The following is a 15,009-nucleotide window of genomic DNA, read 5'->3' as shown; positions in this document are numbered from 1 at the left end:
GCCCTACACTGCACCTTTTCTAAGGCCGCTATGTCCTTTTTAAGATATGGTGACCAAACCTGTACACAATATTCTAGGTGAGGTCTCACCAAGGAATTGTATAATCTTAGCATTACCTCCCTTGACTTAAACTCCACACACCTGGAGATATACCCCAACATCCTATTGGCCTTTTTTATTGCTTCCCCGCACTGGCGAGAATGAGACCTGGAAGCATCAACATACACACCAAGGTCTTTCTCATAATCAGCTACCTTTATTTCAGTAGGTCCCATAAAATACCTGTACTTTATATTTCTGCTCCCTACATGGAGTACCTTACATTTGTCTATGTTAAATTTCATCTGGCAGGTGTCAGCCCAGTCACTAATTAAATTAAGATCCCGCTGTAGCTGCTGAGCTGCTAGTTCAGTATCTGCTACACCACCCACCTTGGTGTCATCTGCAAATTTCACCAGTTTACTGTATATATTGGTGTCTATATCATTTATGTAAATTAGGAACAAAAGTGGTCCTAAAATTGAACCCTGCGGTACCCCACTATGAACGCAGGCCCACTGTGACATTGAGCCTCTTATAACTACTCGCTGCTTCCTATCCGTTAATCCAGGTCGCTACAGTTCCTAAAATACCTGTCGCTTTGAGTTTAAGTGAGAGCCTCTTGTGGGGAACAACATCAAAAGCCTTGAAGCCTTTACAAGTTGAAATTGGCCAATTGATTCTTGGAGGAAGCAGACATTCGCTCCATACTAATGTGGTCCAACAAAAGACCAAAAGATTCATCAGCATTAACAAGGTGCTGCTGGGATTCGGACCCAGGATCTCCTGTTTACAAGACAGGTGCTTTAACCAACTAAGCCACAGCACCCCCTGGTAAGAATTGCATCTCTTACTTCAGGGATTGTCCAAGTACTACAACTAGTAGCCTGACAGCAAAAATTTTTTTTAATTCAAGCCGATTGTACACTCTTCATTATGTCAGTCAGTCAAGACTCCCCTGCTTCTTCACTCAGTGGATCGTGATGGTGGCAATTGAGATAATGAGAATCTGCTGAAACTTCAGCCAGATATCAGTGATCTACTACTTAAGGAAAGTAAGGTATGGGCCCAAGACTATTGTGGGGACAACATTTTTCGAGAAAACACTGACATAGTGTACTCACACGCCTTGAGTCATAGACTCCTGTACTGTAATCAGTCAGCGTCTGCTATGCACATGGCAGCGTCTGGTTGGGCCATGCGGAGATTCAGAACTAAAGCCTCACCTGGAGCAAATGATTTGCTTCTGACAGCTTCTTCCCACAATGACTGCCTTCAGTGGAAAAAATGCAGAAACCTCACAGCATCTCATTCCCTACAGTGAAACTCAAGGCACTGCTGGGATTTGAACCCAGGATCTCCTGTTTACTAGACAGGCACTTTAACCAACTAAGCCACAGCGCCAAGAGACAGGAAAATGTAGGACCACCACTGCCCTTGTCTGTCAGTTACGTGTAGGAACCCCAAAAGTAAATTTTTGTTTGTTTTAAATATTCAGTATAGGTGTACTAATGCCAGCCAATCAATGTTGAGCTTGAGGTTGCGTCGTGACGTAGTCACGTGAGGAGGGAGGGGTGGCCTGAAAAAAAAAGAGATCGTGTGTGCTGCCAGAGATATCGGCCGGTTTTCTTTTACCGAGGAAAAAAAGTGCGTCATCTGTTTTGAAGACATATATATTTAATGTAATACAAGGCCCAAGTGTAGCGTGGCGACGCTTGTTTTGTGTTCTCTTTTCCCAGGGTTTATTTTAAGTGCAATTAATTTTGTTTCTCCACATTAGTATTCGCGGTATTGAGTCCCCACTTAGTTACGACGGGGGGTGTGGAACGCGAAGGCCTAAAGGCTGGAGAGACAGTTGTTCTCAAGGATCGAGAACTGCTGATAAAACATCATCACCCCCCGAATTCGTCAGAAGTGCCGCAAAACGGGACGGATTGTGCATGTCTTCATTTCGAAGTGGATCGGCTGGATTCCGCCAGCGCTGAGTCTTCTTGGTGTTGGGTAAATAACTGATTGTTTCATTTGACTCATCGGAGCAAGTAAGTGGATTCATTTCTCCATGTGGGATTTACAGTGGAATTCATCGTCTGCTTAATGTGCACCTACGAACGGGCCCCAACGAATACGATCGATCCAACCTTTGAATTGTTTGACTGACTCCCGTGTGCTGCGAATGGATCATAATCTGTAGCTAATATCTATATAGTACCGAAATACTGTTATGGTGTGAACTTCACGTTTGTATACACGCATCTGGGAAGGATATTTGTTTTCTGGGTCTCTTGTTTTGTATAGTTCTGAAGGGAAGTGGAGTACCTGAATAGTGTTCTAACTGGTTTGCTCTTATTTTGATTCAGCTAAAGTATTCCAAAATAGAAACATTGGCATATTATCAAGGAAATGTACTAAATCTGTCTTCTTGGAACAGCAAGGGGTGCTATCGTTTGTTTACTGCTTTATTACGTGTTGTTGGAAGAGAAAAAAAACTATTACCTTATTGTAATACAATAAATCCTTGTTACTATTCTTTGTTTTTTTCCCTCTTTACAATTGGTATTCCGGTATTTCATTAAGTCTAGTACGTTATTTAAAAAAATCTAAGAAGGAATCGACTTACGGCTAAATTTTTAACAGATAGTAAAGAAAATACCGGCCTAATTCACCATTCAACTGCCGGGGACCTAGGATTCCTGTTGATTAAACACTCAAATTAATCCTTAGGGTTAAGAAAGGGGTTACATACGTATTTTACAACTCCAAGACTATGGCTATGATCCTTGCCAGTCGTTGAAATTAGTCAACACGTCCTCTACACAACCGCTTCAAATTCTTTCTTCTCCATAACTTTCTTTCTCCAGGCCACTGCTGTTCACGTCTGTCATGTTCACTGCCCAATAAAGAAGGTAGCCGTGTGGCTTCTTGCAAACACTTCAGTATTGAACTATTTTCTCGAGCAGCACTATTGTAATGCCTCCTTGGCGTGAGCAAAGACATGTTGTGCGAGTGCCTAGCTGACACTTTTGCTCTTAACATACAAGGTCTACACTTACCATTCCTCCAGCAGACATGACGGTTGTTCTTGGCAAAAGATTCATCAACATTAACAAGGTGCTGTTGGGATTTGGACCCAGGATCTCCTGTTTACAAGACAGGCGCTTTAAACCACTAAGCCACAGCACCCACTATTAAAAGTTGAAACTCACATTTCCGGGATTATCAAATTACTAAAGTTAGTAGCGTGACAGCAGAAAATGTTTAGAAGCAAGCCAATTGTACACTCTTCATTATTTGAGTCAGTCAAGACTCCCCTGCTTCTTCAATTAGTAGATCGTAATGGTGGCAATTGAGATAATGAGAATCTGCTGAAACTTCAACCAGATCTCAGTGGTCTACTACTTAAGGAAAGTAGGTATGGGCCCAAGATTTTTGTGTGGACAACATTTTTCGAGAAAACACTGACATAGTGTACTCAAACACCTTGAGTCAGAGGCTCCTGTACTGTAATCAGTCAGCGTGTGCTATGCACATGGCAGCGTCTGGTTGGGCCATGCTGAGATTCTGAACTCAAGCCTCACCTGGAGCAAATGATTTGCTTCTGACAGTTTCTTCCCACAATGACGGCCTTCAGTGGAAAGAAGGCAAGAAGCTCACAGCATTTCATTTCCTACAGTGAAATTCAAGGCACTGCTGGGATTTGAACCCAGGATCTCCTGTTTACTAGACAGGCACTATAACCAACTAAGCCACAGCACCAAAAGACAGGAAAAAGTAGGACCACCACTGCCCTTGTCTGTCAGTTATGTATTTCACAATTACATGATCGTGGCTATGATCCTTGCCAACCGTTGAAATTGGTCAACACTTCCTCTACACAACCGCTTCAAATTCTTTCTTCTCCATAACTATCCTTCTCCAGGCCACTGCTGTTCACCTCTGTCATGTTCACTGCCCAATGAAGAAGGTAGCTGTGTGGCTTCTAGCAAAGTCTTCAGTATTGAACTATTTTCTCGAGCAGAACTATTGTAATGCCTCCATGGCAGGAGCAAAGACACGTTGTGTGAGTGCCTAGCTGACACTTTTGCTCTTAACATACAAGGTCTACACCTACCATGCCTCCAGCAGACATGAAGGTTATTCTTGGCAAAAGATTCATCAGCATTAACAAGGTGCTGCTGGGATTCGGACCCAGGATCTCCTGTTTACAAGACAGGCGCTTTAACCAACTAAGCCACAGCACCCCCTGGTAAGAATTGCATCTCTTACTTCAGGGATTGTCCAAGTACTACAACTAGTAGCCTGACAGCAAAATTTTTTTTAATTCAAGCCGATTGTACACTCTTCATTATGTCAGTCAGTCAAGACTCCCCTGCTTCTTCACTCAGTGGATCGTGATGGTGGCAATTGAGATAATGAGAATCTGCTGAAACTTCAGCCAGATATCAGTGATCTACTACTTAAGGAAAGTAAGGTATGGGCCCAAGACTATTGTGGGGACAACATTTTTCGAGAAAACACTGACATAGTGTACTCACACGCCTTGAGTCATAGACTCCTGTACTGTAATCAGTCAGCGTCTGCTATGCACATGGCAGCGTCTGGTTGGGCCATGCGGAGATTCAGAACTAAAGCCTCACCTGGAGCAAATGATTTGCTTCTGACAGCTTCTTCCCACAATGACTGCCTTCAGTGGAAAAAATGCAGAAACCTCACAGCATCTCATTCCCTACAGTGAAACTCAAGGCACTGCTGGGATTTGAACCCAGGATCTCCTGTTTACTAGACAGGCACTTTAACCAACTAAGCCACAGCGCCAAGAGACAGGAAAAAGTAGGACCACCACTGCCCTTGTCTGTCAGTTACGTATTTTACAACTCCAAGACTATGGCTATGATCCTTGCCAGTCGTTGAAATTAGTCAACACGTCCTCTACACAACCGCTTCAAATTCTTTCTTCTCCATAACTTTCTTTCTCCAGGCCACTGCTGTTCACCTCTGTCATGTTCACTGCCCAATGAAGAAGGTAGCTGTGTGGCTTCTAGCAAACACTTCAGTATTGAACTATTTTCTCGAGCAGCACTATTGCAATAGCTCCATGGCGTGAGCAAAGACATGTTGTGCGAGTGCCTAGCTGACACTTTTGCTCTTAACATACAAGGTCTACACTTACCATGCCTCCAGCAGACATGACGGTTGTTCTTGGCAAAAGATTCATCAATATTAACAAGGTGCTGCTGGGATTTGGACCCAGGATCTCCTGTTTACGAGACAGGCGCTTTAAACCACTAAGCCACAGCACCCACTATTAAAAGTTGGAACTCACATTTCAGGGATTATCAAACTACTAAAGTTAGTAGCGTGACAGCAGAAAATGTTTAGAAGCAAGCCAATTGTACACTCTTCATTATTTGAGTCAGTCAAGACTCCCCTGCTTCTTCAATTAGTAGATCGTAATGGTGGCAATTGAGATAATGAGAATCTACTGAAACTTCAACCAGATCTCAGTGGTCTACTGAGAAAGTAGGTATGGGCCCAAGATTTTTGTGTGGACAACATTTTTCGAGAAAACACTGACATAGTGTACTCAAACACCTTGAGTCAGAGGCTCCTGTACTGTAATCAGTCAGCGTGTGCTATGCACATGGCAGCGTCTGGTTGGGCCATGCTGAGATTCTGAACTCAAGCCTCACCTGGAGCAAATGATTTGCTTCTGACAGTTTCTTCCCACAATGACGGCCTTCAGTGGAAAAAAGGCAAGAAGCTCACAGCATTTCATTCCCTACAGTGAAATTCAAGGCACTGCTGGGATTTGAACCCAGGATCTCCTGTTTACTAGACAGGCACTTTAACCAACTAAGCCACAGCGCCAAGAGACAGGAAAAAGTAGGACCACCACTGCCCTTGTCTGTCAGTTACGTATTTTACAACTCCAAGACCGTGGCTATGATCCTTGCCAGCCGTTGAAATTGGTCAACACGTCCTCTACACAACCGCTTCAAATTCTTTCTTCTCCATAAATATCCTTCTCCAGGCCACTGCTGTTCACCTCTGTCATGTTCACTGCCCAATGAAGAAGGTAGCTGTGTGGCTTCTAGCAAAGTCTTCAGTATTGAACTATTTTCTCGAGCAGAACTATTGTAATGCCTCCATGGCAGGAGCAAAGACACGTTGTGTGAGTGCCTAGCTGACACTTTTGCTCTTAACATACAAGGTCTACACCTACCATGCCTCCAGCAGACATGAAGGTTATTCTTGGCAAAAGATTCATCAGCATTAACAAGGTGCTGCTGGGATTCGGACCCAGGATCTCCTGTTTACAAGACAGGCGCTTTAACCAACTAAGCCACAGCACCCCCTGGTAAGAATTGCACCTCTTACTTCAGGGATTGTCCAAGTACTACAACTAGAAGCCTGACAGCAAAAAAATTTTAAATTCAAGCCGATTGTACACTCTTCATTATGTCAGTCAGTCAAGACTCCCCTGCTTCTTCACTCAGTGGATCGTGATGGTGGCAATTGAGATAATGAGAATCTGCTGAAACTTCAGCCAGATTTCAGTGATCTACTACTTAAGGAAAGTAAGGTATGGGCCCAAGACTATTGTGGGGACAACATTTTTCGAGAAAACACTGACATAGTGTACTCACACGCCTTGAGTCATAGACTCCTGTACTGTAATCAGTCAGCGTCTGCTATGCACATGGCAGCGTCTGGTTGGGCCATGCGGAGATTCAGAACTAAAGCCTCACCTGGAGCAAATGATTTGCTTCTGACAGCTTCTTCCCACAATGACTGCCTTCAGTGGAAAAAATGCAGAAACCTCACAGCATCTCATTCCCTACAGTGAAACTCAAGGCACTGCTGGGATTTGAACCCAGGATCTCCTGTTTACTAGACAGGCACTTTAACCAACTAAGCCACAGCGCCAAGAGACAGGAAAAAGTAGGACCACCACTGCCCTTGTCTGTCAGTTACGTATTTTACAACTCCAAGACTATGGCTATGATCCTTGCCAGTCGTTGAAATTAGTCAACACGTCCTCTACACAACCGCTTCAAATTCTTTCTTCTCCATAACTTTCTTTCTCCAGGCCACTGCTGTTCACCTCTGTCATGTTCACTGCCCAATGAAGAAGGTAGCTGTGTGGCTTCTAGCAAACACTTCAGTATTGAACTATTTTCTCGAGCAGCACTATTGCAATGCCTCCATGGCGTGAGCAAAGACATGTTGTGCGAGGGCCTAGCTGACACTTTTGCTCTTAACATACAAGGTCTACACTTACCATGCCTCCAGCAGACATGACGGTTGTTCTTGGCAAAAGATTCATCAATATTAACAAGGTGCTGCTGGGATTTGGACCCAGGATCTCCTATTTACAAGACAGGTGCTTTAAACCACTAAGCCACAGCACCCACTATTAAAAGCTGAAACTCACATTTCAGGGATTATCAAACTACTAAAGTTAGTAGCGTGAAAGCAGAAAATGTTTAGAAGCAAGCCAATTGTACGCTCTTCATTATTTGAGTCAGTCAAGACTCCCCTGCTTCTTCAATTAGTAGATCGTAATGGTGGCAATTGAGATAATGAGAATCTGCTGAAACTTCAACCAGATCTCAGTGGTCTACTGAGAAAGTAGGTATGGGCCCAAGATTTTTGTGTGGACAACATTTTTCGAGAAAACACTGACATAGTGTACTCAAACACCTTGAGTCAGAGGCTCCTGTACTGTAATCAGTCAGCGTGTGCTATGCACATGGCAGCGTCTGGTTGGGCCATGCTGAGATTCTGAACTCAAGCCTCACCTGGAGCAAATGATTTGCTTCTGACAGTTTCTTCCCACAATGACGGCCTTCAGTGGGAAAAAGGCAAGAAGCTCACAGCATTTCATTCCCTACAGTGAAATTCAAGGCACTGCTGGGATTTGAACCCAGGATCTCCTGTTTACTAGACAGGCACTTTAACCAACTGAGCCACAGCGCCAAGAGACAGGAAAAAGCAGGACCACCACTGCCCTTGTCTGTCAGTTACGTATTTTACAACTCCAAGACCGTGGCTATGATCCTTGCCAGCCGTTGAAATTGGTCAACACGTCCTCTACACAACCGCTTCAAATTCTTTCTTCTCCATAACTTTCTTTCTCCAGGCCACTGCTGTTCACGTCTGTCATGTTCACTGCCCAATAAAGAAGGTAGCCGTGTGGCTTCTTGCAAACACTTCAGTATTGAACTATTTTCTCGAGCAGCACTATTGTAATGCCTCCTTGGCGTGAGCAAAGACATGTTGTGCGAGTGCCTAGCTGACACTTTCGCTCTTAACATACAAGGTCTACACTTACCATTCCTCCAACAGACATGACGGTTGTTCTTGGCAAAAGATTCATCAACATTAACAAGGTGCTGTTGGGATTTGGACCCAGGATCTCCTGTTTACAAGACAGGCGCATTAAACCACTAAGCCACAGCACCCACTATTAAAAGTTGAAACTCACATTTCCGGGATTATCAAACTACTAAAGTTAGTAGCGTGACAGCAGAAAATGTTTAGAAGCAAGCCAATTGTACACTCTTCATTATTTGAGTCAGTCAAGACTCCCCTGCTTCTTCAATTAGTAGATCGTAATGGTGGCAATTGAGATAATGAGAATCTGCTGAAACTTCAACCAGATCTCAGTGGTCTACTACTTAAGGAAAGTAGGTATGGGCCCAAGATTTTTGTGTGGACAACATTTTTCGAGAAAACACTGACATAGTGTACTCAAACACCTTGAGTCAGAGGCTCCTGTACTGTAATCAGTCAGCGTGTGCTATGCACATGGCAGCGTCTGGTTGGACCATTCTGAGATTCTGAACTCAAGCCTCACCTGGAGCAAATGATTTGCTTCTGACAGTTTCTTCCCACAATGACGGCCTTCAGTGGAAAGAAGGCAAGAAGCTCACAGCATTTCATTTCCTACAGTGAAATTCAAGGCACTGCTGGGATTTGAACCCAGGATCTCCTGTTTACTAGACAGGCACTATAACCAACTAAGCCACAGCACCAAGAGACAGGAAAAAGTAGGACCACCACTGCCCTTGTCTGTCAGTTACGTATTTCACAATTACATGATCGTGGTTATGATCCTTGCCAACCGTTGAAATTGGTCAACACTTCCTCTACACAACCGCTTCAAATTCTTTCTTCTCCATAACTATCCTTCTCCAGGCCACTGCTGTTCACCTCTGTCATGTTCACTGCCCAATGAAGAAGGTAGCTGTGTGGCTTCTAGCAAAGTCTTCAGTATTGAACTATTTTCTCGAGCAGAACTATTGTAATGCCTCCATGGCAGGAGCAAAGACACGTTGTGTGAGTGCCTAGCTGACACTTTTGCTCTTAACATACAAGGTCTACACCTACCATGCCTCCAGCAGACATGAAGGTTATTCTTGGCAAAAGATTCATCAGCATTAACAAGGTGCTGCTGGGATTCAGACCCAGGATCTCCTGTTTACAAGACAGGCGCTTTAACCAACTAAGCCACAGCACCCCCTGGTAAGAATTGTGTCTCTTACTTCAGGGATTGTCCAAGTACTACAACTAGTAGCCTGACAGCAAAAAAATTTTAAATTCAAGCCGATTGTACACTCTTCATTATGTCAGTCAGTCAAGACTCCCCTGCTTCTTCACTCAGTGGATCGTGATGGTGGCAATTGAGATAATGAGAATCTGCTGAAACTTCAGCCAGATTTCAGTGATCTACTACTTAAGGAAAGTAAGGTATGGGCCCAAGACTATTGTGGGGACAACATTTTTCGAGAAAACACTGACATAGTGTACTCACACGCCTTGAGTCATAGACTCCTGTACTGTAATCAGTCAGCGTCTGCTATGCACATGGCAGCGTCTGGTTGGGCCATGCGGAGATTCAGAACTAAAGCCTCACCTGGAGCAAATGATTTGCTTCTGACAGCTTCTTCCCACAATGACTGCCTTCAGTGGAAAAAATGCAGAAACCTCACAGCATCTCATTCCCTACAGTGAAACTCAAGGCACTGCTGGGATTTGAACCCAGGATCTCCTGTTTACTAGACAGGCACTTTAACCAACTAAGCCACAGCGCCAAGAGACAGGAAAAAGTAGGACCACCACTGCCCTTGTCTGTCAGTTACGTATTTTACAACTCCAAGACTATGGCTATGATCCTTGCCAGTCGTTGAAATTAGTCAACACGTCCTCTACACAACCGCTTCAAATTCTTTCTTCTCCATAACTTTCTTTCTCCAGGCCACTGCTGTTCACCTCTGTCATGTTCACTGCCCAATGAAGAAGGTAGCTGTGTGGCTTCTAGCAAACACTTCAGTATTGAACTATTTTCTCGAGCAGCACTATTGCAATGCCTCCATGGCGTGAGCAAAGACATGTTGTGCGAGGGCCTAGCTGACACTTTTGCTCTTAACATACAAGGTCTACACTTACCATGCCTCCAGCAGACATGACGGTTGTTCTTGGCAAAAGATTCATCAATATTAACAAGGTGCTGCTGGGATTTGGACACAGGATCTCCTGTTTACGAGACAGGCGCTTTAATCCACTAAGCCACAGCACCCACTATTAAAAGTTGAAACTCACATTTCAGGGATTATCAAACTACTAAAGTTAGTAGCGTGACAGCAGAAAATGTTTAGAAGCAAGCCAATTGTACACTCTTCATTATTTGAGTCAGTCAAGACTCCCCTGCTTCTTCAATTAGTAGATCGTAATGGTGGCAATTGAGATAATGAGAATCTGCTGAAACTTCAACCAGATCTCAGTGGTCTACTGAGAAAGTAGGTAAGGGCCCAAGATTTTTGTGTGGACAACATTTCTCGAGAAAACACTGACATAGTGTACTCAAACACCTTGAGTCAGAGGCTCCTGTACTGTAATCAGTCAGCGTGTGCTATGCACATGGCAGCGTCTGGTTGGGCCATGCGGAGATTCAGAACTAAAGCCTCACCTGGAGCAAATGATTTGCTTCTGACAGCTTCTTCCCACAATGACTGCCTTCAGTGGAAAAAATGCAGAAACCTCACAGCATCTCATTCCCTACAGTGAAACTCAAGGCACTGCTGGGATTTGAACCCAGGATCTCCTGTTTACTAGACAGGCACTTTAACCAACTATGCCACAGTGCCAAGAGACAGGAAAAAGTAGGACCACCACTGCCCTTGTCTGTCAGTTACGTATTTTACAACTCCAAGACTATGGCTATGATCCTTGCCAGTCGTTGAAATTAGTCAACACGTCCTCTACACAACCGCTTCAAATTCTTTCTTCTCCATAACTTTCTTTCTCCAGGCCACTGCTGTTCACCTCTGTCATGTTCACTGCCGAACGAAGAAGGTAGCTGTGTGGCTTCTAGCAAACACTTCAGTATTGAACTATTTTCTCGAGCAGCACTATTGCAATAGCTCCATGGCGTGAGCAAAGACATGTTGTGCGAGTGCCTAGCTGACACTTTTGCTCTTAACATACAAGGTCTACACTTACCATGCCTCCAGCAGACATGACGGTTGTTCTTGGCAAAAGATTCATCAATATTAACAAGGTGCTGCTGGGATTTGGACCCAGGACCTCCTGTTTACGAGACAGGCGCTTTAAACCACTAAGCCACAGCACCCACTATTAAAAGTTGAAACTCACATTTCAGGGATTATCAAACTACTAAAGTTAGTAGCGTGACAGCAGAAAATGTTTAGAAGCAAGCCAATTGTACACTCTTCATTATTTGAGTCAGTCAAGACTCCCCTGCTTCTTCAATTAGTAGATCGTAATGGTGGCAATTGAGATAATGAGAATCTGCTGAAACTTCAACCAGATCTCAGTGGTCTACTGAGAAAGTAGGTATGGGCCCAAGATTTTTGTGTGGACAACATTTTTCGAGAAAACACTGACATAGTGTACTCAAACACCTTGAGTCAGAGGCTCCTGTACTGTAATCAGTCAGCGTGTGCTATGCACATGGCAGCGTCTGGTTGGGCCATGCTGAGATTCAGAACTAAAGCCTCACCTGGAGCAAATGATTTGCTTCTGACAGTTTCTTCCCACAATGACGGCCTTCAGTGGAAAAATGGCAAGAAGCTCACAGCATTTCATTTCCTACAGTGAAATTCAAGGCACTGCTGGGATTTGAACCCAGGATCTCCTGTTTACTAGACAAGCACTTTAACCAACTGAGCCACAGCACCAAGAGACAGGGAAAAGTAGGACCACCACTACCCTTGTCTGTCAGTTACGTATTTCACAATTACATGATCGTGGCTATGATCCTTGCCAACCGTTGAAATTGGTCAACACTTCCTCTACACAACCGCTTCAAATTCTTTCTTCTCCATAACTATCCTTCTCCAGGCCACTGCTGTTCACCTCTGTCATGTTCACTGCCCAATGAAGAAGGTAGCTGTGTGGCTTCTAGCAAAGTCTTCAGTATTGAACTATTTTCTCGAGCAGAACTATTGTAATGCCTCCATGGCAGGAGCAAAGACACGTTGTGCGAGTGCCTAGCTGACACTTTTGCTCTTAACATACAAGGTCTACACCTACCATGCCTCCAGCAGACATGAAGGTTATTCTTGGCAAAAGATTCATCAGCATTAACAAGGTGCTGGGGGGATTCGGACCCAGGATCTCCTGTTTACAAGACAGGAGCTTTAACCAACTAAGCCACAGCACCCCCTGGTAAGAATTGCACCTCTTACTTCAGGGATAGAGAGGTTAGGTGGTACCTTGGGCGGGGCCTATTTTGTGGGAGGAGCTTAAAGCTCTGTCCCATCTGTGACGTCATAAGCGGGAGGTGGGCGTATCCTCTGTTCTGATTGGTCGGGGGGAGGGGGTTTTGGCCAAATGGTATACATGCTTATGCCACGTGTTGCCGATAGGGGGTCGTATGGTTTGGGGGGTTGTTAAACTTTAATACAATAAAATACATTACATGTATTTTATTAATGTGTTATTTTTAACAACGTTTTTAAGGAATAATAAAACATATAGCAGGATGAACGTAAGCTAGGGCAAAACTTTAGTGATACATTTAAAAGAAAGAAAAGTAGGCATATTTTAAACAAGTAGAGACATGCCCCAAGCGAAACACCGTATTTTTAAACAAACGACACGTCCCAAACTTTTAACTTTTAAACAAGCCCAAAAGAGCAAATGCGAAACAAGCACAAGCATTTTAAAACCCATTACATTTAACCAACGTATTTAAAGAAGAACAAGAAAACCTTTTAGCGATGTTTACCATTGTTAGGTTGATTAAAACATTTAACCAGCAAACATCTTAGCCCCACAGCTTGCCCCGTGTGCGGCCGGCCAGTTCAAACTTCCGCGTCAAATGGCCGATCGCTGGGGGGAAGGGGAGGGGCGTAAACACACGTTCAAAATCGCCGGCGGAGGCGGGAATTGTAAACGCAAGCCCTTGTCCCTTAATTGTGTGAACACGCCATCATACTGACAGAATGCGCATTAACTCTATTTGTTAATCTGACTTATTTGTAAGCAGCATAAAATGATCTATTTCTAATTAAAATAAAAGTCGGACTCTAGCACCACAGGTCCCGACTGTTTAGCAACATTGAGCTAATTTCATCAACGGACGACTAATCACAAGGAATAATAGAATTATCCGCTCCCAGGCTATTAGACATATGGTGTAGTCATAAAAATCGCTGATGTTTACACGAATCCATGCATCAAACAAAGAATAATGGTTCGTAAGACAACCATTTCAAAATGGTAACAACAAACGGATCGAACGCTATTTCAAATATTTCAACGCACCTGTTGAAGCCTAGGTCGGAATAGACCGGTCATCCGTTCCCAGGCAATTATCCATTTGCCGTAATGTCATAAAACGTCGCTAATGTTTTTCCCGAAACCGCACAGCAAACAAAGAATATTGATTGGTAAACCAGATGCCAAGTATACCCCCACCAACCTGGGCGATGGCTATGCTGAAACCGGTGGGGTTCGTACGGCGTACGAATTTGCTGGTTGTTTTTTTCACGGGTGCCCAGAATGCTTTGATTCACACGAAGTGAATCCTGTAACAAAACTGCGTTTTGGGGACATGCATCAACAGTTTCAGGACAAAATCTTTGCCCTTAAAAACACATACAACCTCAATGTATATGTTATTTGGGAGCACCAGTGGAATAAATTGAAGGCTGAAAAGGCTGATGTGCAGGCATTCTTGAGAGAATTTGACTTTCCAGACCGCATCGATCCTCGGGATGCTCTGTTTGGTGGCAGAACTAACGCTCTACAACTGCACTATAAAGCGCAGAGTGATGAGCGCATAGATTACTACGACTTTACTAGCCTTTACCCCTCAGTCAACAAGTTTAAGGAGTACCCTGTAGGCCACCCTGTAATCATTTACAATGATTTTGACAGCATCGAAAACTATTTTGGGGTGATCAAAGCCAAAGTTTACCCACCGAGAGGACTTTACCTACCGGTTCTGCCTTACAGATGCGGTGGTAAACTCATGTTCACACTTTGCAGAACATGCTGTGAAGCCGAGAGGCAGGGGGTCTGTAATCATTCAGATGAACAGAGAGCTCTGATCGGTACGTGGTGCAGTGTCGAAATCAACAAGGCTGTTGAAAAGGGCTACAAAGTCGTAAAGGTTTTTGAGGTCTGGCATTTCCCCGACCGGACAGACACACTTTTTGCTGGCTATATTAATAATCATTTAAAGGGAAAACAGGAGGCTTCCGGCTATCCCTCTTGGGCAAAGACTGCTGAGGATAAAGAGAGATACATTCAGACTTACTTTGAGAAGGAGGGCATCCGTTTGAACCCTGAGAACATCGGGGTTAACAAAGTGAAACGCCAAATTTCCAAATTGTTTCTAAACAGTCTTTGGGGAAAGTTTGGTCAGAGAATAAATCAGGCGAGCACGACTCTCATCAAAGATCCCGATGAGTTTCTCACCTTCCTTTTTTCAAAGCTGGT

The 15,009-nt window shown here is 43.9% G+C and overlaps 20 non-coding genes across 20 annotated transcripts; all 20 read right to left on the bottom strand.

Annotated features, from left to right (window-relative positions):
• Window positions 1-794: 794 nt before the first annotated feature.
• On the bottom strand, window positions 795-868 carry trnat-ugu (transfer RNA threonine (anticodon UGU)). The gene has a single exon. It is a non-coding gene; the product is annotated as a tRNA-Thr (tRNA).
• A 501-nt stretch (window positions 869-1,369) lies between these two features.
• On the bottom strand, window positions 1,370-1,443 carry trnat-agu (transfer RNA threonine (anticodon AGU)). Its single transcript has one exon. It is a non-coding gene; the product is annotated as a tRNA-Thr (tRNA).
• A 1,702-nt stretch (window positions 1,444-3,145) lies between these two features.
• trnat-ugu (transfer RNA threonine (anticodon UGU)) lies at window positions 3,146-3,219 on the bottom strand. The gene has a single exon. It is a non-coding gene; the product is annotated as a tRNA-Thr (tRNA).
• Window positions 3,220-3,718: 499 nt separating this feature from the next.
• Window positions 3,719-3,792, bottom strand: trnat-agu (transfer RNA threonine (anticodon AGU)). Its single transcript has one exon. It is a non-coding gene; the product is annotated as a tRNA-Thr (tRNA).
• Window positions 3,793-4,203: 411 nt separating this feature from the next.
• Window positions 4,204-4,277, bottom strand: trnat-ugu (transfer RNA threonine (anticodon UGU)). The gene has a single exon. It is a non-coding gene; the product is annotated as a tRNA-Thr (tRNA).
• Window positions 4,278-4,777: 500 nt separating this feature from the next.
• On the bottom strand, window positions 4,778-4,851 carry trnat-agu (transfer RNA threonine (anticodon AGU)). Its single transcript has one exon. It is a non-coding gene; the product is annotated as a tRNA-Thr (tRNA).
• Window positions 4,852-5,262: 411 nt separating this feature from the next.
• On the bottom strand, window positions 5,263-5,336 carry trnat-cgu (transfer RNA threonine (anticodon CGU)). Its single transcript has one exon. It is a non-coding gene; the product is annotated as a tRNA-Thr (tRNA).
• A 494-nt stretch (window positions 5,337-5,830) lies between these two features.
• On the bottom strand, window positions 5,831-5,904 carry trnat-agu (transfer RNA threonine (anticodon AGU)). Its single transcript has one exon. It is a non-coding gene; the product is annotated as a tRNA-Thr (tRNA).
• A 411-nt stretch (window positions 5,905-6,315) lies between these two features.
• Window positions 6,316-6,389, bottom strand: trnat-ugu (transfer RNA threonine (anticodon UGU)). The gene has a single exon. It is a non-coding gene; the product is annotated as a tRNA-Thr (tRNA).
• Window positions 6,390-6,889: 500 nt separating this feature from the next.
• trnat-agu (transfer RNA threonine (anticodon AGU)) lies at window positions 6,890-6,963 on the bottom strand. Its single transcript has one exon. It is a non-coding gene; the product is annotated as a tRNA-Thr (tRNA).
• A 411-nt stretch (window positions 6,964-7,374) lies between these two features.
• Window positions 7,375-7,448, bottom strand: trnat-ugu (transfer RNA threonine (anticodon UGU)). Its single transcript has one exon. It is a non-coding gene; the product is annotated as a tRNA-Thr (tRNA).
• A 494-nt stretch (window positions 7,449-7,942) lies between these two features.
• trnat-agu (transfer RNA threonine (anticodon AGU)) lies at window positions 7,943-8,016 on the bottom strand. Its single transcript has one exon. It is a non-coding gene; the product is annotated as a tRNA-Thr (tRNA).
• Window positions 8,017-9,000: 984 nt separating this feature from the next.
• On the bottom strand, window positions 9,001-9,074 carry trnat-agu (transfer RNA threonine (anticodon AGU)). The gene has a single exon. It is a non-coding gene; the product is annotated as a tRNA-Thr (tRNA).
• A 411-nt stretch (window positions 9,075-9,485) lies between these two features.
• On the bottom strand, window positions 9,486-9,559 carry trnat-ugu (transfer RNA threonine (anticodon UGU)). Its single transcript has one exon. It is a non-coding gene; the product is annotated as a tRNA-Thr (tRNA).
• Window positions 9,560-10,059: 500 nt separating this feature from the next.
• On the bottom strand, window positions 10,060-10,133 carry trnat-agu (transfer RNA threonine (anticodon AGU)). Its single transcript has one exon. It is a non-coding gene; the product is annotated as a tRNA-Thr (tRNA).
• A 411-nt stretch (window positions 10,134-10,544) lies between these two features.
• trnat-cgu (transfer RNA threonine (anticodon CGU)) lies at window positions 10,545-10,618 on the bottom strand. The gene has a single exon. It is a non-coding gene; the product is annotated as a tRNA-Thr (tRNA).
• Window positions 10,619-11,112: 494 nt separating this feature from the next.
• On the bottom strand, window positions 11,113-11,186 carry trnat-agu (transfer RNA threonine (anticodon AGU)). The gene has a single exon. It is a non-coding gene; the product is annotated as a tRNA-Thr (tRNA).
• Window positions 11,187-11,597: 411 nt separating this feature from the next.
• On the bottom strand, window positions 11,598-11,671 carry trnat-cgu (transfer RNA threonine (anticodon CGU)). Its single transcript has one exon. It is a non-coding gene; the product is annotated as a tRNA-Thr (tRNA).
• Window positions 11,672-12,165: 494 nt separating this feature from the next.
• trnat-agu (transfer RNA threonine (anticodon AGU)) lies at window positions 12,166-12,239 on the bottom strand. Its single transcript has one exon. It is a non-coding gene; the product is annotated as a tRNA-Thr (tRNA).
• A 411-nt stretch (window positions 12,240-12,650) lies between these two features.
• Window positions 12,651-12,724, bottom strand: trnat-ugu (transfer RNA threonine (anticodon UGU)). Its single transcript has one exon. It is a non-coding gene; the product is annotated as a tRNA-Thr (tRNA).
• Between the last annotated feature and the right edge of the window lie 2,285 nt (window positions 12,725-15,009).

This window comes from Paramormyrops kingsleyae, chromosome 25 (assembly GCF_048594095.1).
Source record: "Paramormyrops kingsleyae isolate MSU_618 chromosome 25, PKINGS_0.4, whole genome shotgun sequence".
Taxonomy (NCBI): Eukaryota; Metazoa; Chordata; class Actinopteri; order Osteoglossiformes; family Mormyridae; genus Paramormyrops; species Paramormyrops kingsleyae.
Note: the sequence above shows the minus strand (reverse complement) of the source record. Positions and strands in the feature narration are given on the sequence as shown.